Source organism: Marmota monax, unplaced genomic scaffold (assembly GCF_021218885.2).
Source record: "Marmota monax isolate L192 unplaced genomic scaffold, Marmota_monax_Labrador192_F-V1.1 WCK01_AAM20220418_F8-fsc00069, whole genome shotgun sequence".
NCBI lineage: Eukaryota > Metazoa > Chordata > Mammalia > Rodentia > Sciuridae > Marmota > Marmota monax.
The window spans coordinates 5,833,185-5,857,797 of NW_026695243.1; the positions used below are offsets into that span (position 1 = coordinate 5,833,185).

General features: G+C 31.1%; 1 protein-coding gene across 7 annotated transcripts in view; it reads right to left on the bottom strand.

Annotated features, from left to right (window-relative positions):
• Positions 1–24,613, bottom strand: part of Zcchc7 (zinc finger CCHC-type containing 7) — a 225,996-nt gene that overhangs the window by 194,927 nt on the left and 6,456 nt on the right. The gene's annotated exons all lie outside the window — the stretch shown is intronic.

The window sequence follows — 24,613 nt, forward strand, 5'->3', positions numbered from 1 at the left end:
TGAATTGGGTGTCAACATATCTTATATACAGAGATATGAAAAATTGTGGTATATATGTGTATTAAGAATTGTAATGCAAAAAAAAAGTACATGTATAATGGCATAAATTGACATGTACATACTTTATATACAGAGATATGAAAAATTGTGCTTTATATGTGTAATAAGGACTGTAATGCATTCCACTGTTGTGTATTTTAAAAAATAATAAAATCAATTAAAAAAATAAATAAAAAATAAATTAAAAGGTCAATGGTAGAGTGTCCCTGGGTTCAAACCCCAATAAGGGAGAAAGGAAAAATAAGGAAAGGAAAACTTAAAAGAAGTTATGAATGAATACTTTAAAATAATACCTCTTTTCATCCTCCACCCAACAAAAGAAGATCTGTTTTTTATGTAATCAATGTATTTTGGATCTTATTTCAAAGATTGATGCCCAAATATGCTTTTCTGTTCCTGTACTGAGATATACCTGTTTCTGGCAAACACTTGTTATATTTGCCCTCTTTTGTGCCCTAATCTAACTGACCTGCAGAATATACCAAGAACAATTAAGACACCATAAAAATAAACAATATGTTAAAACAATATCCTTAGAGCAGAAGTGAAATTACAATTTTAAATGAAATTTCAGATTTAATATATCCAAACAGTTTAAGTTAAATACAAAAAAGAATTATGTGTTTCTAAATGTAAATGGTTAGAGATGATTATCTGTTAGCCTTTAACATATTTAGAATTCGGTTCACCTTTCTATATTAGACTCTACAAATTCAATATCTAGGAGGATCAATGGGAAAGTAAATACTCTGGTGTACAGGTGTCCCAAAGTTCTTGTCTATTCCATTCCCTTCTTCTCCATCCCCTTTGCCAACCTGATTAAAAACCTAAAAAGAGTCCAACTGAGAATCCCACGGCCACATACTGGGCATCATTGTAGTCCTAGTGATCCTCCTTTCCTCAGGAGCATTCATTTCTAAAACCTTAATGACACTCTGTCACATTCTCATGAAAAGAAAAGGAAAAACTGCCATTAAAGGCTGTGTTCATTATAATCAGTGACTTCTTAAAAATGTTTGCAGTCAAGCAGTGATGTATCTTGGGGACTTCTTTCAGAGCCTGAGTCTTTTAGCAGCTTCTGAATGTTTCAGAGAATTTCTGTGCATTAGGAAATTATGAGAAATGCTTGCAACTGCTCTGAGATTTTAAGAAAAAAGACAAAAAGAAAACGTGGCAATACTGCATTTTTGTGTTTCCCATTTGCTATTTAAAGTGTCAACTGACACAAACCACTGAAAATATCAAATGGTAATAAAATATTATCCTCAAAATGGTATATATTACATATAAAATAAGAAAATAAGAATACAGGTGAACAAAAATTATACTATTCTATGTATGATATGAACAAATAATGTCACCCTGACTTCCTCCCCTGGTTAAAATACTCTTTTTTTCCAGAAAAGAACAGTAGTTTCTATGAATTTCCCCATTCTAAAAGCCTGAACAGTTTTCAGAAAATGTGAGGAACTGAAAACCATCATCTATTTCTTCTTTTGTTCAGTTTTATATGTTTATTGGGGAAAGAGAATATTTTTTCCTTAAAAATATTTTTAAGAGGAAAAGTAAAAGAATTTCTCAATATTTTTCCTCAAAATTGTGCATTATTTGGGATGTTCAGTAAAAATATTCTACAAATGACAATGTAAATGTGGTATCAAATTCACCTAATATGAAACTCAAATTTCTTCAATAGACAATGAACTAAATGAACTATTTCTTTATTCTTTATGAGTTCTACCTACCCCAATTATTGAAAGAAAATACTATACCATATTCTACAATATAACTTCTGAGTTAACTTTTGAGTTATCGTTTGGCTTAACTTTAAATGAATTCAAACTATTAATTTACTGGAAAACTATAAGCAGAAGGTGAAACTGGGATTTCAAAAGTTATAAATTACAGAAAGGTTTTGACCACTACACAGGACACAGCTACAAAAGAAATCATCTCCTGATAAAATAAATTTTTTAATTCCTAAAATGGTTCCCCTTGCTACTTGTATACTTCTGGACACCTAATTTCCTTTCATTGACTTGAATGTCTTTCAGACAGTATAAGTTCATTTTAAAAATTAATTTAAGCCTTTGTTTCTCAAATTTAAGAAACATGTACAGTCCTTTAAGGGGAAAAAATGTTCTCTTGAACATTAATCAAATCTGTCCACAAGAGCTGAGGATGTGGCTCCCTGATAGGGCACTAAGGCACTTGCGTACTATGCACGAGGCCCTGGGTTCAGTTCTCAGTACCAACAATTAAAAAAAAAACTCTGTCCACAAATCCCAACTTGAGAAAACACTGTTTAAGAAACAAATCTCATCCTGTAACAAATGACTTTCTACTGCAATTATCACTGCAAAGAGTAATCTTTACAAAAGATACAAAACCTTTACAATGCAAAAATTAAAAAACACTTATCTTAAATTTTTAAAAATATTTTTTAGCTGTTGATGGACCTTTATTTTATTTCTTCATATGCAGAGCTGAGAATCAAACCCAGGGCCTCACACATGCTAGGTATAGTGCTCTACCACTGAGCCACACCCTAGCAATCTTAAATTTTTTTTTTTTAACTCTAAAGCCTTCCCGTTCAAATGAATATTTGGAGTCTGAAAAATGCTGCCCTATTCAAAACAGAATTAAAGAATGTGCTCTCTGCCTAATCATAGGATATCTTTGACTTCCATATTCTTCCACCCTGGAAGACACACCTTTCCTCTCTTGCACTACTATAACTCTCTTATAACATTCATTCCTTATCTCTTCTATTAAACTATACAAGGTCTATATCTGATTCATCTTTGACTGTACCAGCACATTTTGCATAATGACACAGTAGGCCCTGATTATTTATTGATTAAGTGAATGGATGTGAAATATATGGGGGGGGGTAGCTATTATTTGCTGTCTCAGATTATCTTTGTTCTAATCAGTGTCACAGACAACCAAAGTTTACAGACTTCTCAAATTAATGCCTACAACATGCCTATATGATAAAAACACAAACAACAGAGAGACAAGTACAGTTTTCTTTCTTCTTTCACAATATGAAGCAAATACTGATAGTTTAAGACACCACCTAAAAGTCAATGAAATATACAGATAAAAACATCACTACCATCAACGCTCTCAACAGAACATCTTTATAAAATGGAAGCAAAAATTTCTTTTAAATTAAACTCTAATATGTTACAACACTTACAATAATACAATGCTAGTAAAATGTAGCTGATACATATTGGTGGTTTTAAAACCTAAACATTTTTAAAATGGCCAATGGGCTTAGTGTGATCCAATAAAATCAGTACATAAACAACTATTTTGTGTATAGTGCTTCTCAGGAAAAGTATTTTAAAAAATGTAATTCATCAAATACAGAAGTCAAAATAAAATCTCACTGTGTTTTGTTCAAAAGCCACAAATGTTTTGGCATATTAAAAAACTATTTTTAAAAACTCCATTCTGAGTTACTACATACTCAAAAACTGGTGGTTTATTTTATGCTGATAAAAAGCACTATATGAGCTATTACATTCAACTGTCATGCCCCTTACCAAGGGAAGTCATGTGCTTTTGCAGGAAATATAAAAGCCAAAAATGCTGAAAATTTGGATATAAAATTTAGCTGATAAATGAAATATTAGATCTCTATTTTTACCTACTCACTCTTCACTCAATTTCCATTTAACTTCTCAGGACTTAGATGGGTTTATTTCCCCTTACCTTTGTTTTAATTTTATGTAATAAATAACAAACCTATCTCTGTATCACTCAATATTAGAAATTTTTTTAAAAAAATATTTTTTTCTATATTTGTCTTTGCCTGCTTAGACAGAAAAACAAAGTATCACATAAAAGTAATTTTTATGTAAGATCTCTCAATTGTATTACAATGCTTATTTTCACAAAAGCTTTAGTTTTAAAAGAAAAAAAAAGATTCCTTAGTGGTTTTAAAATGAAACAGTATTACTTTAAATCCCCAAAGTCCATTGAACTATTTTTAAAGTAGAATAATTTGAGGGTATTTGGGTATCAATTATAATTATTTATAGGGAAATTATTTACTAAAGTGACAAATATGGTTCAACTGTTTATAATCATTACTACTACATTAGAGATGCCTAAGAAACAGAAGCCCTTATAAATTATCTTTAGGAGAGCCTGTCCTTTACCTTTTTTCTTATATTTCCTATAGTTATCTGAATGTGAATTTCTGGATATACTGTATCAGAAACCTAACATTGATTCAACTTTGAGAGAAGTTATAGTCAATGTTACTTATTATATTTTTAAAATATTGGGCAGATCAAAAGTATTCACTAATTTTAGATTATTTATATCATATGTGCATCTGATATATTGAGTCAGATTTTCAACTTAATATCTACTTCTTTTAGCTTCCTCTAAAGTTGAATATAAAATAATGAGAAATAAATTTTGTTTTAAAATATGTCCTTTTCCATATTACAAGACCATTGCACTAAAAATTTTTCCTCTTATTTTCCAAAGATCTTGAGGAAATGTTGAGTTAGCAAAATAAGTGTGTTCTCTCAAAATAAACTATTTTCCTATTCAATGACAACAAATCACTGGAGGAAGTAACTACTTGTTTATTTCCTGTTACTTGAAAATATTCTGGCAACTTAATACAACTACTACACATTTTTAGTTTTTAAAAAGAGGGTAGGGTTAAGTAATGGGAGAGTGACTGCTAGACAGTAATAAAGAAGACATTTATCATAAGGTCAAAACTAAGGTTTTTCATTTGGAGGATCTAAGTACATTTCAAATTATAAACTAAAAAAGAAAAGAAAGATAACATATACAAACTTTGTAGAAATGCATTCTTCAGAAAACTGGATACAAAAATACCCAAAGGCAAGGGCTATTCAAGAACTATGCCTGAAACCAATAGAGATTAGAGCAGGGGAACTATATGTTACAATCTCTGGATCATAAAAATCTTTAATATTCAATTCCATAATAAAGCAATCTAGGTATGAAAAACCTTAGTAAGTAAAGTACTTAGTAGATGGTACAATCTAAATATGGTACACCAAACAATCTGAAATAAATTAAGCAGGTCTTCTTGAAAAGTAAGTTAAAAATAGTAATGGTACTTGCTTGAATTAATATATCATTTCTAATGTTTAAAAAAATCCTCAATGTCAAACTTGAATCAGTTCACAGGCATACTTACTTAAAGGTGAAAGAAAGCATGTGAAAAGTGTGTTGCACACACTTCAACAAGATATAAGACCTACTGTCCCAGATAATTACCTATTAGCAAAATAACTTATCTTTTAATTTTCGGTTATAATCCTTGCTTTTAGTTAAAATCAGTATCTCCAATCCAATTAATAAGAACACACTTTGTCCAAAATTTTACTGAGGTATCCTAAAATGTTATGAGAAATGCTACTCAATAAAACATTTATTTTGGGCTGGGGTTGTAGCTCAGTGGTAGAGCGCTTGCCTCACACATGTGAGGCCCTGGGTTCGATCCTCAGCACACATAAAAATAAACAAAGATATTGTGTCCATCTACAACTAAAAAAAAAAAAAAAAGAATTAAAAAAATTACTTTAATAAAAGAATTTTTTAAAGTCAAGGTTCTAAAGCAACTACCAATTTAATAAGCAATTAAATATCTGCTTATGGTCCTCATTTTAAATTAAGGTTTGTTTATACTTGACAACTATCCTTATTCTAGAAGCTTTGTAACTATTTTATCATATTTTCTGGTGCTTTTGTTATAAGATTTAGTATATATTAAATATTTTTTGTTTTGCTTCATAGCTCAATCTGTTGCTAACCTAGAAACTGGAAGGGTTAATTTTAGAGCTTTTTGGTGTTATGTCCCACCTGGATAACAACTACATATTCACAGCAAAATGAACATAATTTTCAGAAACATGTATGTAAGAATCTGAAATAGACTTCTAAAAACATAAATTATTTGACATACTAAAGGTAGCCTTACTTTAAGACTAATGAAAATTATGAGAGGTAAGGAAAGTTTTAAACAATTAACTTTATCATTTTTCCATGCCAATTTTCAATATGATCCATTTTTTTAATCAGAATCAACATATCTGAAAAGTTGACTGCTTATTAAAACTCTCAATGAATTTAAAATCACTGTTATAAAACTTTTCCTTAGTCCATTCAGCCCCCTTAACTAATCAAACAATGAAACAAATATTACAAGAACAAGGCTGACAAAAAATCATAATGAACCTCTCAGATGAGAAACTAATTGGTACTAAGTACACAATGGCTTACATTTAATCCTGTTAATAACCACACAAAAAAAGAAATAAAAGACTCACTTTTCAGTCATCTCTCTGGACCACTGGGCTAAAATAACAGCATGACTAAATCTGACATTGACCTCGTGGCCCTGCTAGGAGTTAAAAGAATTCCTTTGAGTCTTCTGAGGCCTGTTTTCAACTGTTCCAGAAGGGGTTAGTCAGTCATACACAGTTGTAAGCCTTCTTTACAGTAACAGGTCAAATTAGAAATGGTCATATACAATGTAATATATACTAAATCTTATAACAAAAGCACCAGAAAATATGATAAAATAGTTACAGTTGGCTAGTAAAATGTCATAAATGGATGAAAGTAATTTGAACAATGAGAATTCATCCAAGCAACAGCATATTAGAAATAAATTTTAAAGTGAAAAATAAGATTATGTCTAAATTAATGAAAAAGTCTGAAACTGAGATACAACATGAAGATGAATCACTACACTTCAAAAAGAGAAACATAATTTTTTTCCTATATTGATCACAATAAAATTTTCAGCAAACCTATTAAATTAAATAAACTTAATTATTCTTTGAAGTTTTGCTGGCTTTTGTGACATGAACCCACAAACAACAGTCTCAAGATGATACAAACTTGACTGAAATTAATTACTTTTTCTTTCTCATCCCTTTTCAAAATACAATTTATATCTTCCAACAAAGAAAATACTAATAACTCACAACTTCATTCTCAGTCATTGAAAATAATTATGGATACAAATATGCTAAACTTGATAAGGTTTGTTGTTCTAATACTAATACTCTTAATAAAAATGTGTTTTCTAAAATAAAATTCCAGGCTATATTTCTATTTCACAAAGTCTAATTACTAAAAATTTTAAACCACTACTATAATTATGTATCTGCTTCAGGTTACTGTAATTTAAAAATACAGCTTCAATTTACATCAGTATTGAAAATTAACAGGTCAAAATTTTCTGAATACAAAAGCCAATAGATGTCCTTTTATAACACTAAGAAATAAAATTATTACACATCAACGCATACTTGAATTCTATGCTGTGTCTAGCAAAATATAAAAATTAATTTTACACATTTCATTTTCTGCACTGTTATAGACCTTTTATAACTTTAGCTTTTCATATTAATAAAACTGACAAATACAATAATCAAATAAAAATTACCTAACAAAACATATAACTTAATTAAATACTAGTGATTGGTCTCAAGGCACTTTTTTTTTTCAATTTGTAAAGGCTTAAATTAATTTATGATAAAGATCAGAGGTAAAATTTTAATACTTATCATAAGCTTTGTCACATATGTTAAAGTTTAAATAAACACTTTTAAAAAGAGAATTCAAGTACATTGTTTTGAAAATCTATACTTGCGTAGGTATCTCTACCTGTCAGTTGATGATATTTTAGTGTGGAGATTTTCCTTCCCCCAATTCTTATTCTGACCTCACTCTTTTTTGCTCATTCATAGAATATTATTTTTCAGGAAATTTCAATAATCAACTAGAACACTAAAACATAAAAATGCCAAAGAATAAGATAACTGCAAAATTCTACATAAACAACTCCAATTTAAAATTTAACTCAAGAGCCTTTTTTTCTGAACAGAAAACTCTCAAGCTAAACAATATCGGTACTATAGGGATTTACACTCATTGGCTGACCTTACACTTTAATAGTTACTAGGTATGTTTAGTCATTCAGTTTTAAAACAAACTTCTACCTACTACCAAAAGAAAGAGAGAGAGTGAAAACAAAATGGAAATTCCATAAAATGAAAACTTCAAATAAAGAATAGAAAAGGCATCAAGCAATCATGACCTTTAAAAAACAATTGTCTGACAACTGTCTGTGAAGTTTTGTAATAGTACAAAAGCACTTCACCAGTTTCTTTACTGAATTTCAATTTTGGCTCTACAGGCTCTCCTAATAACACCATACACAACAAAATCCATTCGATGAGCTTACTAGTAACATTTTCCACAAATACTTCCTAGAAAAATAAGCTTACAGAATGCCTTGTTATTTTTAAAGCTGCATACTTTTACAGTTCTACCACCATATAACAAATTATATCCTGATTTGATGTGCTAAATACCAGAAATAAATATATTTGAGATGTTTTTGTGTTTCTTAATAATTACACATAAACATCAAGTGTAAACTTAAAAAATGCTTTTAAAAATACTAATCAGAATTAAGGGGAATAATTCTAATTTGTGAAGATGAACTATGATCAAAGAGTAGAAATTCAAAAGATTATTTTAATTGTCATGAACAACAACAGCTAATTAGATACCGGGATATAGTTTCTTCTGATTTTGAAACTCTGATTTTAAAAAAGAAACTGTTTCTTGAGAAGTCATTTCATAGAAATCAAACTGTGAAACAAAATAATTAGGAAAAATAGTAAAAATAAACAAAAAACTACTAATTGTTTCTTGGTAATCACAAATTCTATAATTCAACTATACACTGTAGGAGTCCTAATTTCAAAGAAAAAAAAAAACCCTTATAAAACAAATACAGAAAGGCGGCTTACCCTTACTTGCCCCAATTCCCAAAATACTCATACATCCCAAAGTGCTCATACAAAAGAACATTTTAGATTCCTCACTGCCATGATGTATAATCAATAAAATTCAAAAACCTAAAGTTATAAATTACCAAAATTACCCTTTTCCTTTCTACTTATCATCATTAGAAAGTTTTTTTACACTGTTACTTAATAATATAGCACAACATCATTTTTTTCCGGTAGATTAGGAGATTATTAGAATTCTTGACAGAGTAAGGAGGATCTTTTATTATCTTATATTCACTTAATGAATAAAAAATTCAGTTAAATATGCTACTGCATTATGCCACCCTTGCAAAACTTTAAAATATACTCATATTGATCACATTAATTTGATACTGAAGTCTTCACATACTAATAAACAGATATTCTGGAAAGCTATTAGGACTAGAGGCCTTTAGTTTTCCTTTATAACAATAATTAATCACTCAATATTTAAATTGCCACACACTCCTCCAAGGACTTAACATTTAAAAGCATAAAGTTGTGTTTCGTAAAACAAAATTCTTTAAATTTGAAAAATAAGCATGTTTTGTAAGAAGAGGCAAACTTTTATGATCTGGTCAAGGTAACAATGTTATGTACATTCATATGTCTACCTGAATATATACACACAAACACACACACACACACACCATGGGCAATAAAAATTCAATAGAATTCATATATCAGATTATAACCGATTCCTTATTAATATATTTTAATACACAATAGTTACACTAAAAATTTTTAACAATAATACTTACTGCTAATTAGTATTTTTAGTATTAACTTGGTTCAACTATAAAATTATCCCAACAGTAAAATGACCAAGAATAAAAAATTTCAGGATTAATAATTTTCCATCAATTTCATGCATAAAGCTAATATCTTTTGAGCTTCTCAATGGCTCAAGAATTAAATTGGTGCTGTTATTAAGAGAACAAAACCAAAAACAAAATTAGTTTTTCTAGGCTGGTCCCCATGGATTTAAGTACAACACAATATTTCTTCCCAATCTGCAAAACAATATAAAACAACACACAAATAGATGGGCTAAGGAAGAAAGATCAAAACAAAGAAACAAGTTGTTGTTGTGTTTTTTTTTTTATTTTTAAATCCTCTTTCCCTTCAGCAATCAACAAAATAACAAAAAAAGAAAAAGTGGAAAAGTCACCCAGAATATATGACCATGTAAGCATGGGCACTCTTGCAGAAAACCAAGTCTGCAACCCAAAGCCATGGGAAATTTAAATTAGAGCAAACGGCCACAATAGGCAGGGAAATCTGTATAGATAAAAAGGGACTGCTGAGGTTGCAGGTATACTACTAATGATCTTTTGAGATTTCTAAACAAACTTTATTGGTTTTATTAATTTTTTAAAATAAAATAATTACTGTATCCATGTTATACTAGAAAAATTGTTTTGCCCTTCTAATCAAAATATGTATATGCATATAAGTAATGTATCTAAAGGAGAAGAAAGGATCCCCATTGATTAATACTGCTTCAGAAACCTGCTTCACAAATCCATCCATGTTCTTCTATGTTTAAATAATTTTAAAGGTATAAAAATTTAACAAAATGAAGAAAAGACTCTTTGCTACTGATGTTAATTTAAGTGGTGGCACAATTATAGGTGAACACAACTTGCTACCCCATAGAACTATATACCAAAATTAGTATATAGTTTTCAACACTTTGAAAATTGAATGATCTGTGCTACAACCATTACATTTTTTTCTGTTAAATCTCTTAAACAAAAGAAAATGGGCACAGATACAATTTTTTAAAAGTTCTTTATGGTATTAAGAAATATTCCACAATTCAATTCAATCCAAAAACATTTAAATCAAATGTTATAAAACTCTTTAAGGAAGTATTTCATACACATAAAAACTAATAAAGCTAGTTAAACGATTATTACACAGCATTAACAGCAATATTTAAGTTATATTTATTCTTACATAAAATTTATATCATTTTTAAATTAAACCAAAAAAACTTAAGTAGATATAAGGAAGTATGTAATGGGCAAAAATACTCAATTATATGGTAGTGAGGTAATCTTTCAAGTTCTTATTGGAACAATGAAATGTTATTGGAAATTAAAATCCTCCTTAAATGTGGAGAGTAATGCTATTTCTAAAAACCACTGATAAAAATTTATTCTTTAAATCAGACCATTTAAAACCAAAAAGTGGCAAGTGCAGCATAAGGACTTAAGGACTGATGTGATCGTACACCTTCTCTTTAAATAAAATCTCCTTTTACAGTTATATTTATTTGCCATGTCCCTGAATCCCTTTTTTTAAGAGAGCAAAAATTTGTATTATTTTAGTAATCTCAATTATCAGCCATAAACATATTTCCTACATCTTTAGAATTTTACATTAACTATAAATATGGAAAGAGTATTGAAAAGTTTTCTAGAGTTGGAGTTTCCCTCCCTGGAGAAGATAACTTCTGTTAACAAGTGCTATTTAATCACAAAGAAAAATCAGATGTGACCTATTCACTTTAAGGGAATTGCCAATAAAAACACTTTCCCTTAATATGTAGTTCTTTTAGCCATTTTTTTAACCTAGAGGCAGTAGTAAGATGACTACATATTTAAGTTAAAAAAAAAAGTGGGAGAGTAAAAATGATTTTCATCATCATAGATTTATGCTACCTTCCCTTAAACAGAGTTTGCAAGACAGGATAAGAGCAGATGTTGTCAAGTCCACTATGAACTAATTTTCAAAACTGACAAAAGCTGAAATTCTAAGTAAGAATTTGTCATAAAATCAAAATTACACATTGGCAGGTAAGAGCCACTTTTAAATAATTTATTTCACATTTATATTCTAAATTCAAATCTATATTATGAAAATAAACTTTATGAATAAAATTATACCTCTATTCAAAGCCAAAGTTATTAGATAAAGACTTAAACAAAAAATCAGGTCAAATCTATTCTTTTAGTGTATTCTTAAGTACATCTATAAAATTTAAAAAGAAAATGTGACCTTATACATTATGGATGCTTAAATAATTATCTCTTCTAGCAGAATTTATAACAATCAGGCATGTATCTCAAAATGACAATATCTTTAATTTAAAACAAAACAAATGTAAACAATAAGATTAAAAAATATTTAGACTGAAAAAAATCTCCCATTAACTCAACACTTTTACTTCATTATTGTTAACCACTAAGAGAGTGTTTAGCAAATTAACAAATTACTTTAAATTAAATATAAATTTAGTGAAGTCTTAAAATCAGAATCTTCTACTTAGAGATGAAAGAATTATCTAAATAATCTTTACTCTTAAGGATAAAAAGGATTAAATGTTCTGTATTTCTTTCGAAAAAAGTTTTATAACCTAATCGTGTCATTCATATCAGATTTACCTTAATACCACAAAAATACATTATCTACTAATTATATTTAATTTAGACAAATGATCATTATATGCAAAACATTAAAAGAGTTATATGAAAATTACATTTAAACACTCTCTACCCAAACAGACATTAGGATTCAAGTTCTTCTGACAAGAATGAAAATACTGCCCATTTAATTTTATACTTGTCCATTCCAAAAAATATATATATATGCAAACCTCTAGATAAGGTAACATTTTAATGGTAACTATACTAAGTCATTAGTTCAAAAATATACATTACAATTATTATTAGCAGTTTCTAATGAATTTAGTAAATCTTACACGAAAATCAAATCAGTTACTAAAAGAAATGTTTTTTAAAAAATAAAATTCAATTCTCTTCCTAGAGACTTCACATTGTTAAAAGGAAAAATTACTAGAAATAAATTTAAATTAAAAGTTATAAATTGACTTTGGAAGAAGGTACACCTAAGTTGCTGATCTACAGTGAAATCAGAAAAATTAGCAACACATAATATCAACATTCCAAATGTTATTAAAATCCAACCCAAAGCTGTCTTGGCATTTCTGGAGTTTCTAATAAGATTTTCAGTCAGCTGAACAATGACCAGAAAAAGGTTTTCAAATTTCACTCTATTCACAAGTAAAGTTGAAACTGAACATTTTTATTTCTTCTTTCCCTATGACAATTTCACCATGGAATGGTGAATAACACTGTTCAAGTTATTATGCTAATTAGAAATTAAATAAAAAGATGCCCTTACAATAGATAAGTATAAGATGACATGCTACAACTAGAGACACAGTTCAAAAGCAGCTTTAAGAATTATGTAGTACAGGCTTACAAAAGCTAAAAACATCAGAGAGGGAGCTCCTTGATGCTCTTGGTCACTGGAAACTCCAGCATGTGGCCATTTCTAAATTATAAGACAGATGTTAAACTATACCAATGAAAAGCATGTCAAATGGCAACCCACTCTTACAACCTATTAGGCTTAACATATCTCAAGAACTATATTTACTGAAATTAAGCTGATGAATGCAAAAAGGGGGAAAAGTACCACCTCAACAATTTTAGTAGTAGTACTAAAAGTAAATGATAATTTACTAATGCTTCCAAACTGACAAAATATGCTCCTTGCCTATGTTAAAAGATTATAAGAACCCAAGCTATTAGGAACCAAAGCTGTATTTTAAAACATACTCTACTTTGAATAGCCCTGCATAAAATGTTTTAAATAGCTAGTCATGTCCTTTGACTAACTTATAGTAGCTAGTCCAATTGAGAGAATGGTTTTATCTTCCGTAAAACTATATAAAATATCCAATTGTGTTTTAAAGGAAAAGAAAGAGGAGATATAGAAACAAGAAAACAACAGAAGAAAATCATGCACTAGAAACCTTGCAACATCATTCTGGACAAATAAAGAACATAAATATCCTTTTTCATTTAGGCTGATGTGGCTTCTGAAAATACATGCTATTTAAATATTTAATCCTCTCTAGCCACATATAACATCAATGGTACCATACAGTCTTAAGTTTCTATTAAGAGTTTCAGCTTCCATTCTTCTTTCTTGCATTTAACCTGAACTTTAAATCCTATCCATTCTTAGAGACAAAGCTCAAAGAGCTCCTTTTCAATTCAATCTTGTACTATGCCTACCCACAGCAATCTTTTTTAAAAAGCCTATTACACTCATCTGGAATAATTATGTATTGTGCTGGGGCATCTCTTATATTTGTAGAAATGTATTTAACACTGGTATTATAGTGAACTTTCCATGTTGTCATGCATGTTAAGGTTTCTAAAGGCCAGGACTACATGGTTAATTCCTGAATCCCCATGTCTTAATGGTACAGTGGCTTGCACAACGTTGGACTCAAAAAAGTCTTCAGAACTAACATTAATGACATACACTAGAGTATCATAAAATGTAACCAAATAAAATAAAATGTATCTAAGGAAAGTAATAAGCTGTAGACATGTTCAAAACCAACTTGGATTTAAAAAAAAAAAAAAAAGCTGAGAACTTTCAACTCAAGAAACCAAGTGGAAGCTATAATCCTGTTTTCCACAATGATAATGAACCTACCTGATAACTATGAGTTATGTCAAAATATTTTCCTATTATATCAAATCTACCTGTTGCCTCACTTTAGCTTTATAACCTTAATGAAATACAATACATTATTTAACCAATAAAAAAAATTAAGTTACCCAAAGTCACAGCAAGCCAACTATAGAGTTGTAACATCTAATAATACCACTAACTGAGAACCTATAACCATTAACTCATTGATAACTGAACTTCAAAATGAAACCTGAGCGATGACGAGGTTATCAGCCAGGTAAAGTAAAAAACTAATCCAAGCAGAAAAAAAAATAGCATATGTAAAAACCCAGATCAAATAAAATGTTGACATATTTGAAAAACTAAAATTCAAATAAGTAACCCACTCAAAATTTTAATTATTCTTGATTGAGTGCCTAATAAACACCAAGGACTCAGCAAATGCCCCTAAATAAGTTATCCATCTGCTAAAATTATACCTAAAACTTTTATATTTATATTTTAGGGGATGGAGCTGAGCATATAGCTCAGTGGTAGAGCACTTACCTCCCATGTGCAAGGCCCTGGGTTCAATTCCCAGTATTAAAAAAAAAAAAAAAATTTAAGTTTATTTTAGGGAGAAATGTAATTTGACACAAAAATAAGTTAAGACTTACTATCCTAAGTTAAAAGCTATAATTTTACTTCAATTTCAAAAGCCATGATTTTATCTTAATAAAGCCATGATTTCACTTCAACTTCAAATAATAATTTGTAAAGAACACTACTCTATACACAAAGGTGGACTGCAATTAAATTCACTGAAGATTTTTTTAAGTACCTATGATGTGGCAAATGTTGACAAACTAAAAGAGCAATGCCCAAAATGTATATACTGAAGGAACTCTACATTAATTCTAATTAATGTAGTTCTATATTAATTCTACATAAAATTCTACATCATTACAGTCACAAACTAGGAACTAATAATGGCTTCCTTAACTCTTAAAACTGCTATATTCTTGCTGAACCAGGAGGATCATAAATAAATTCAAGGCCAGACTGGGCAATTTACCAAATCGCTGTCTCACAATAAAAAAAAAAAAGAACTTTAAAGGAACAAAGATGTAGCTCAATGGTAGAGTGCTTGTCTAGCAGGTGTGATGCCCTGGGTTCAATCCCCAGTACCACAAAAAACAAATACACAGATAAATTTAAAAAATGTTAATATTCCTCATTTTTCCATTTTAAAATCCTGAACTATTTAAATTTACTAAATCTAAATCTTTCAATATTACTAACTGAAAAACATTAAGATGAACAAGAATAAAGCATGCTCCTAGAAGTAGAATTAGACTATTACTCATTTGCTTACAATATATTTTAATTCTGTAACAATTACATTATTCATCAATTATTCCTCATTCAATTTCAAAAAGTATTACATGTCTAAGGTATCAGCTCAGAGTAATATAGAAGAACATATTAACAAAAAATAGTTCACAGACCTATAAATATCTTTACATAGTAAGATGGATTCATCTCCAGGCTATGCTTGCTGTTAACGGAAAAAGCAAGGTAGAACCAAGTGTGATGGGATGTCATTTTCATTTAAGAAATGGAAATAGTACACACATATATATGTGTATTTATTTATATATTCACACACACATAAATACACATATATACATATTTGCTTTTTTTTTTTTAACTGTTAAAGACAAAGCATTAATTTTCTCTTAACAGTTACTCATATGGGGAAGGTCAGGAATTGAAAGGAGACTTGGCCAGAAGGTAGGTTTCTCTGGATAGATTTTACCTTGTTTTGTTGATTTGAATTTGGAATCTCACATAAACATTTTATATAGTTATAAAACAAAATTAAACTTTAAAAGCATAATCCTATAAAATAAATATATCAAAAACAACATGAAGAAAATGAACCTAACTGCCTATCAAGTTGATCACATAACTAGAGAAAGAAAAACCTAAATTTAACAAGCTTATAGATCTAACTACCAATTCATGAGAAAGAGAAGACAGTGAAACAGATTAAACAGTACTATAGGCTTGGGATGTAGCTCAATGGTAGAGTGCTTTCCTAGCATGCACTAAAGAAGCCCTGGGTTCCACCATGAAAACAAAATAAAATAAAAACTACAAGTACAGACTACACTAGATTCTAGAGTAACAACAACCCAATTACTATAACAATTATATTACAAAGAATTAAAAATAAAATAGAAGAGATAAAGGGGGAACTTATAGATTAAATGATACTTAAGTTATCAACTAATTGCAATATACAGATCAGATATAATTCATATAAACTGTAAGAAAAGAAATAGCAGAGATCTGGGAAATTTGAACATTGACTGGATATTTAATGATAAAAGATTTACTGCCTATTTGTTTAGGTGTGATAATGATATGATTATATTTTTTAAAAAGATTCTTTACCTTTCAAAAAGCTATTCATTGTGAAATATACATATCTATGTGTGTGCATATTTAAACAAATGAAATGACACTCTATCTGTAGTTTCTTTCAAAATATTAAAGAGACAATGGAGTTACAGATGAAAAAATACTAGTCACAGGTTAATAATTGTTGAATTATTTTATGGGACACTGGAGTCCATGATAACATACTATTTTTCTATACTTAAGAAATTTCACAGCAAGGCTGGAGTTGTAGCTCAGTGGTAGAGCACTTGCCTAACACTGTAAGGCACTGGGTTCAATCCCCAGCATCATATAAAAATAAATAAGTAAAATAAAGGTATTGTATCCATCTACAAATAATTTTTTTTAATTTTCTATAATAAAACATTTAAAAGAAAAATCTATTACTCCTATAGTTAATATCTCTTCTCTATCCAGGAAAATAAACTGTCGATTATTTCTCTATAATTCCTAAAGTACTTATTATCTATCCTCATTATTTGGTTGTCTTAACAAGTAAATCCACAAGACTCACTCTGTAAATTAAAATATCTGATTTTCTTTGGTACATCTTTTCTTCAAAAAAGAGAGATGTTTTTCTAATGCATTGCCTCTCCCATCTACAGTTTTGCTTTCCAAAGTTTGTTACCCATAATCAAATTATTAAATGGAAAATGTCAGAAGTAGATAATTCATAAATCTTAAAATTATGTGTCATTTTGTGTAAGCACAAACTTGCCCAGTCACCTGGAATGTGAATCATCCCTTTGTCCAGCATATTCATGTCGTATATATTACCCACTCATTAGTCATTTAGTAGCTATTTTAGTTCTCTGGTCCACTGTAGGATTATCCCAGTGCTTGTGTCATGCAACCTTTATTTTACTTGATAATGGCCCCTAAGCTTAAGAGTAGTGATATTGTCATTAGGATATGCCAAAGACAAAACCTAAAGTGCTTTCTTTAAGTGAAAGGTGAAAACTGACTCAATTAAAAAAAAAAAAAAAATCACATGCTGAGGTTGCTAAGATGTATGGTAAGAACAAATGTGTGAACATAAGAAAAAAATTTGTGATAGTTTTGCCATCACACATCAAATTACAAAATTTATGGTCACACTGTGAAATAAGTACTAGAATAGGTATTAAATTTGTGGGTCTATGATAGTATATTGTTAAAAACTGTCCTATTACTATAGGTTATTATTGTTAATCTCTTACTTTGCCTAATTTATAAATTAAATTTACCATAGGAATGCATATGGGGAAAAAATAAGGTTTGGCAGTATCAGTTTCAGGCATCCACTGAAGGTCTTGAAATGCATCCTTGAAGATAAGAGAGTTACTATATATGAGAACTATACAAAATTACTATACAAAAATCACTATACACTATACTATACAAAATCACTCCTACTGAGGGTAATAAAAGTAAAGGTTGGGACTTTAAGAAGAAAAGCAAATGACAGATCAAACATGTTTTTATAAAAAAAGACTTAGCATGCACAAAGCTCTGAGTTTGATCCCCAACACAGGGGTAGGGAAAAAAGCCTTAAGAAACAGTAATGAAAGTAAAGGAAATGAAGCCCAGACCTTAGAAAGAAATCCTACAGTAGAAAGAGCTGATGGCCTATGTTTCTGTGTTTTAGCATGAATTTATTACAGGCAAAGCCACCATTTTATAATTATATGAATTAAGAAAGATTGAGTGTCACATATCTCTAGTCTCAATGGAATCTCAAGAAGTTAATCAACAACTCCAGATCAAAAATGAGGAAAGGGTTGAACACTTAGATAGTAAAGAAAGGAAATAAATGCCTCATAATTATATATTATCTGCCAGTAAAGCAAAATAAATGTTTAAGTATCTCACTGAAATTTCATAGGGGAGAACCTAAAGTTTTCACAAAGGTAGTGCCACACTCATTAACACAAATTTAATAACAGCAAATACAAATTACATATGCACCTATGTAGTCTTCTATAGGTTTATGCACAACCTTAAATCCACTAATCCTATTTATTGAGAAAGTGTAAGTTTTCAACCACATCATCAGGATTGTGAGAGATTTAACTCCTATGGTTAAGACTTCTTACAAAATTACTTAGCTTCTTATTATACTCTATCTCAACAATGAAGTCACTTAGACTAAAACTATGCCCTTTACCACTTTAAATTGCAAGCACTTCTTACATTCTACATAGAGCAGATGCCCAATAAACATTTAATGATTTACCAATTAATGGGAATCAAACTAATACATGTGTCATAGAATTACTCCAAATATTATTATAGGCTATGAGTATGAAAAAGACCCTGCCATCAAGGAGTTTGCAATCTTTTCCCTTGTACCAAACAGATGTTTTAAAGATGCCACAGTAGCCAGATACAGTGGTACACACTGTAATCCCTACAACTCAGGAGGCCAGGACAAGAGGATAGCAAGTTCAAGTCCAGCCTGGGCAACATTGCAAGACCCTACTTCAAAATTTAAAAATTAAAGGTCTGGGGAGGTAGCTCAGTGATAGAATGTCCCTGGGTTCAATCCCCAGTACCACCAAAAAAAGGCAGCAGCAGCCATGGTTTTAGCAGTTTGTCTCGGATGGGGGGGATCAGTACACATAATAGTTGTTGATGATGTTTACAATCAGCATTTCAAAAGCGTGCCAGAATTTCTACAGACTTCCATTAACATGAAAAAATATCTAAAATTATCACATGACCCAGATCAATCCCAGATCTAGATATGAAAGGGATAATGACTAAAGAGTAACAAAACACTCTAATCGGTTTCATTCAGAATATATTATTTATTAATTGGAAAGAAATAAAATTATAGCATTAACAGACCAAAAATAAAATAGAAGATATATATTTGAATGTAAAAATGAGTCAAGTTAAGTTAATATGCAGAATTTGTTTCAATTTGGCTGGTTCAAAAAAACAAATCCTAAGGTCAAAGAGTAGGGATAAACAGCATTACAGATAAAAGGAAGATACATTGAATGTCTAAAATTATTTTGATTTTAAATCAATTATTTTATGTTGAAGGAAAAATAGTATAAATTTATAAATGCATACACTAAACTTTCAAGAAATACCTATTAGGATAAATTAGTTTTTTTTAAAAAAATCATAAATTAATGGAAAACACATGAAAATTTTAATGTTTAAAAAAAAGCCATACTAGAAAAATGAAAGTCAACATAAACTATAACCATAAAAGCCAAAATACTAGGAGACAGAACTGTAAGAATAACAAAGTGCCCACCAGCAAATCAGACAAATTTGAAACATGACAAGTCACTATAAAAAACAATGCAGTTGCTGGGCACAGTGGTGAACACCTGTAATCCCAGTGGCTCGGGAGGCTAAGGCAAGAGGGGTGTGAGTTCAAAATCAGCCTCAGTAAATTAGTGAGGCACTGAGCAACTCAGCAAGACCCTGTCTGTAAATAAAATATTAAAAAGGCTGGGGATGTGGCCCCTGGGTTCCATCCCTGGTACCAAAAAAAAAAAAAAAAGCAGTTAATTAGAACTATTGCATATTATTGATAAGAATGTAAAATGATACAGCCACTATGGGAAACAGTTTATGGGCTCCTCAAAAAGTAACTCTATTCTTTTTTTATAAATATTTATTTTTTAGTTGTAGTTAGTTGTAGACAATACCTTTATTTTGTTTATTTATTTTTATGTGGTGCTGAGAATCGAACCCAAGGCCTCGAATGCGCTAGGCAAGCGGTCTCCTGCTGAGCCACAACCCCAGCCCAGTAACTCCATTCTTAAGTATATACCTCAAAGAATTGAAAGCAGGTATTTAAGTAAACACTTGTTCACAAATTTCTACAGCAGCACTATTCACACTAGCCAAAAGGTGGAAACAACCCAGAAGTTCATCAACAGATGACAAATAAGCAAAATACAGAATATACATCCAATGGAATATTATTCAGCCTTAAAAAATAACGAACTGATAAATGCTACAATATGCATAAACCTCCAAAACATAAGCTAAGTGAAAAAAGACAAAAAGTCACATTAAAAATAGATGAATCTATAGAAACAGAAAGCATATTGGTGGCTGCCAGTGACTGGAGGAAGCTGGGAAATAGGGACTGACTGCTTAATGGTTACAGGCTCTCCCTTGAATATAATACAAACCTTTTGAATCAACAGAGGTAATGATAACACAATCCTGTAAATGCTCTATATACCACTCAATTAAACACTATAAAATAGCTGTAATGTTTCACTTCAATAAAATAAAAATAACCCCTGAAAAATGTAGCTCAAGAAGATATGCTTATTTATAACACAAAATATTAAAGTTGTTCTGCCAGAGATTTCTTTATATACCTGAATACCAATCTTCTTTTTAATCTCTAAAACATACTTTACTAAATCCATCAATTCCTTTCCTCCAGACTCCTCATTTCGAAGATTCAGTTGCCTCTTATTCCATCCTCACATCCACCATCTTACCAATTCTTCATTTTGTCCTAAGAATCCCCTTTTCTATCACATCAGCTCCCATTTAATTTGTTCCTTTTTCTGTTCCCCAGGTTTATGACTTCAAAGTCATCATTAACTTGTTCCTTTCTCTCTCTTTTCTAATCCAACACCAAGTTATATCCATATTCCCACATAAAGCTCTCTCTCAAATTCATTTCCTCCTTGCTATCCTTTCTACCACTATCTAGCTTAATTCTGTCCCTATCACTTTTAGTTCAGATTGCTACAAAAGAAAACCCATCTACCCCCTCATCTTGATAATTCCTAACTCTGCAATTCATTTTTCACATATCACTAAAATTCTTTCTAAAATAAAAAATGTGAACATGTTACTCACCTGCTTAAAATCCTTCAATAGCTGTAGAAATTTCAGGATAATTTGTTTTGTTTTTGTTTATTTTACAATCCTGAGGAACCAATTTAGGGGTGCTCTTAGCACTGAGCTACATCCCCAGATTGTTATTTTTTGAGATAAGTTCTTGCTAAGTTGCCCAGATTGGTCTCCAAATCATGATCCTCCTGCCTCAGCTTCCTGAGTAGCCAAAATTAAAGGCATGTGCTACCAGCCTGGATTTCAAAATATTTTTTTAAAATGGACACAGAAAGTCCCCTTATGTGCTAGGCACCATGGCCTCACTGCATTTATAATTCCTTACTCTCCAACAAGCACCTTACAAATCAGACTAAAATACTTGCACATCCCCAAAGTCACCGTTTTCATTCTGCAATGCCTTTGCACGTGCTGTCCTCTTCTCCTAAAACCTTCCATTCCAACCCACCTCTCGTCCTTTCTTCAAAACTCAACTCTTACATCCTGGTCTCTAACAATCTTTCCCTACTCTCCAATCTGAAATAAATGTCCTTCCACATTTCCATGCTAAACAGTACTTTTTGGAAGGTTGGGGAGTGTCCAAACTATACAGTTAATACCTTTTAAGACTGCCCTTCATTTCCATGACCCAACACTTATACAATATAATTTTAATAAACAAATCACCTCCACATGCCTTCTTTTTAATTGAAAACTATCTTTTGCTAACAATTCCAAGAAAGCAATTAACTCTCATGGAAATTTTAGCTCTGACACTCCTTTTTTCAACCAAAAGAAAAACGGTCACCCTACCCCATGCTACACTACCACAGTGTATCCACCATCCATCATCACTTTACTAGCTCTTTAGTCTAGATGATCAGTCTCTTGGCATCTCATCACCATCATTTACCACAGGCATGACACAGTTCCAAGTCCCTCCATGAAGGTAGCACTTATTCCTTTTTTCACAATCTATCTATACTCTGCCACCAACTTCAGCATCTCTACAGATTCTGTGTGTGGGTGTGTGGTGGGGGAGGTTAGAGATGATACTGGGTATTGAACTCAGAGGCACTCTACCATTAAGAAGCTACACCCCAGAACTTTTTATTTTTATTTTGAGGCAGGGTCTCCCTAACTTGCCCAGGCTGGCCTCAAAATTGTGATCCTCCTGCCTCACTCTCCTGTGTAGGTGGAATTACAGGTGAATACCACCCAAACCTGACTCTCTACAGATTATTAAACTGAAAGAAAGTTGGTTTCAAAGGAAAAATAACAATCGTTCTTTTCAGCATATTAAATCTGATACAACAGTACAATACCCAAATGGAGATATTCAGCAAATTGCACATGAGGAACTTGAACTGAAGAAAATAGTTAAGAAAATGCCAATATGATCATTACAAATATAGAAGTGACTAATGAAACTAAGTGTGATCTCACGGGAAGACAATCTAGAGAAACACAATTTAGAGAAAGAAGAGACTAAATGCTTATTTTGACCTTCTACAATGTTATGCCTAATACTGGATAATTTGGTCTCTGTCACCTTGCTCCAGGCTACCAAGTATTCCTGAAAAAAAAAAAAAAAAGTTATGGAAACTTTCAAAGTGAGCTCATTACAAGTTCATACTATTTCAATTTTGACTGAGTACTACTTCCAAGCAATTCTTTTATTCTCTTATTGTTGATCTGTTAGCACAATGATTTCCAAGCCATGAGTTTCAGGCTCCAGGGGAGCTATAAAAATAGTTACTATAATGGGTACCCAGAGACATACATTATTTAAAGACTATCTCCCACATATATGTATAAAGATTTCTCAACTGTGCAGTCAACATGATTAATAAAATAGAAAGTCATTTAAAAGAGTACTAGCAGCTCTCTGCTAATATGCATTTTCTCAATTACCAAATACTAATTGTTTTAAAGGAGTTGTCATCTTCAAATTATTAGGAACCAACCACTGCCAAAGAGTGCTCCCCATAGGACTTAAACATCCTTCTCACATCAAAAGCTTATGGTGTGAAACACCCCAGTTATCCTCTGCCCATTCTCCCTTTTGCTTTCATTTTCCCATGAAAATCATAAACATACTTTTGTTCCCTTATCCACCTCAATTCATCTGAATTTCTTATTTCTCTACTGCTACAAATATCTGATCGCTTAGCAATTTTTAAGACTAATGACACAGACATTCAATCCCACCTCTTAGCTCACCTCACTATCCCAAGCATTAAACAGGTTTACTCTCTCTTCAAGTTCCTCCTGTCTTCCTAAAAAGATTATCAGATTTCCTTTATTCTTACAAAATTCCACTTGATGCTGCTGTATATTGAAACTACTAGTCTTTTTCTTTATGCTGTCAAATTCTTGGAGTCATCAAATTACAGCCTGTGCCAACTACCTGTTTTTGCAAATAAGATTGAAACAGTCATCCCATTTCTTTAGGAACTAAGGTTGCTTTCCCACAGACGCAAAGTTGAAAATAGTGTTATGGTTTGGATGTGAGGTATTCCCCACAAGCTCATGTGTGAGACAATGCAAGGTTTGGAGGAGAAATGACTGGATTATGAGAGTCTTAACCTAATCAGTTAATTAATCCCTAACAGGATTAAATGGGTGGTGACTGAAGTGGTAGGATGTGGCTGGAGAAGGTGAGAATTGGGGGCGTGGCTTTGGAGTACATATTTTTATCTGGAAAGTGGAGTGTCTCTTTCTCTCTCTGCTTCCTGTGTGATGTAAGCTGCTTCCCTCTACTACTCTCTCCTGCCGTGATGTTCAGCCTTACCTGGAGCTCCAAGAAATGGAGTCGGCCTTCTGTGGACTAAGACCTCTGAAACCGTGAGCCCCTGAATAAACAGTTCTTCCTCTATAATTGTGCTGGTCAGATCCTTTAGTCATAGCAGCAAAAAAAGTAACTAAAACAAATAGTTTAAGATATCCTACGGCCTGGAAGCCTAAAATATTTCCTGATTCCT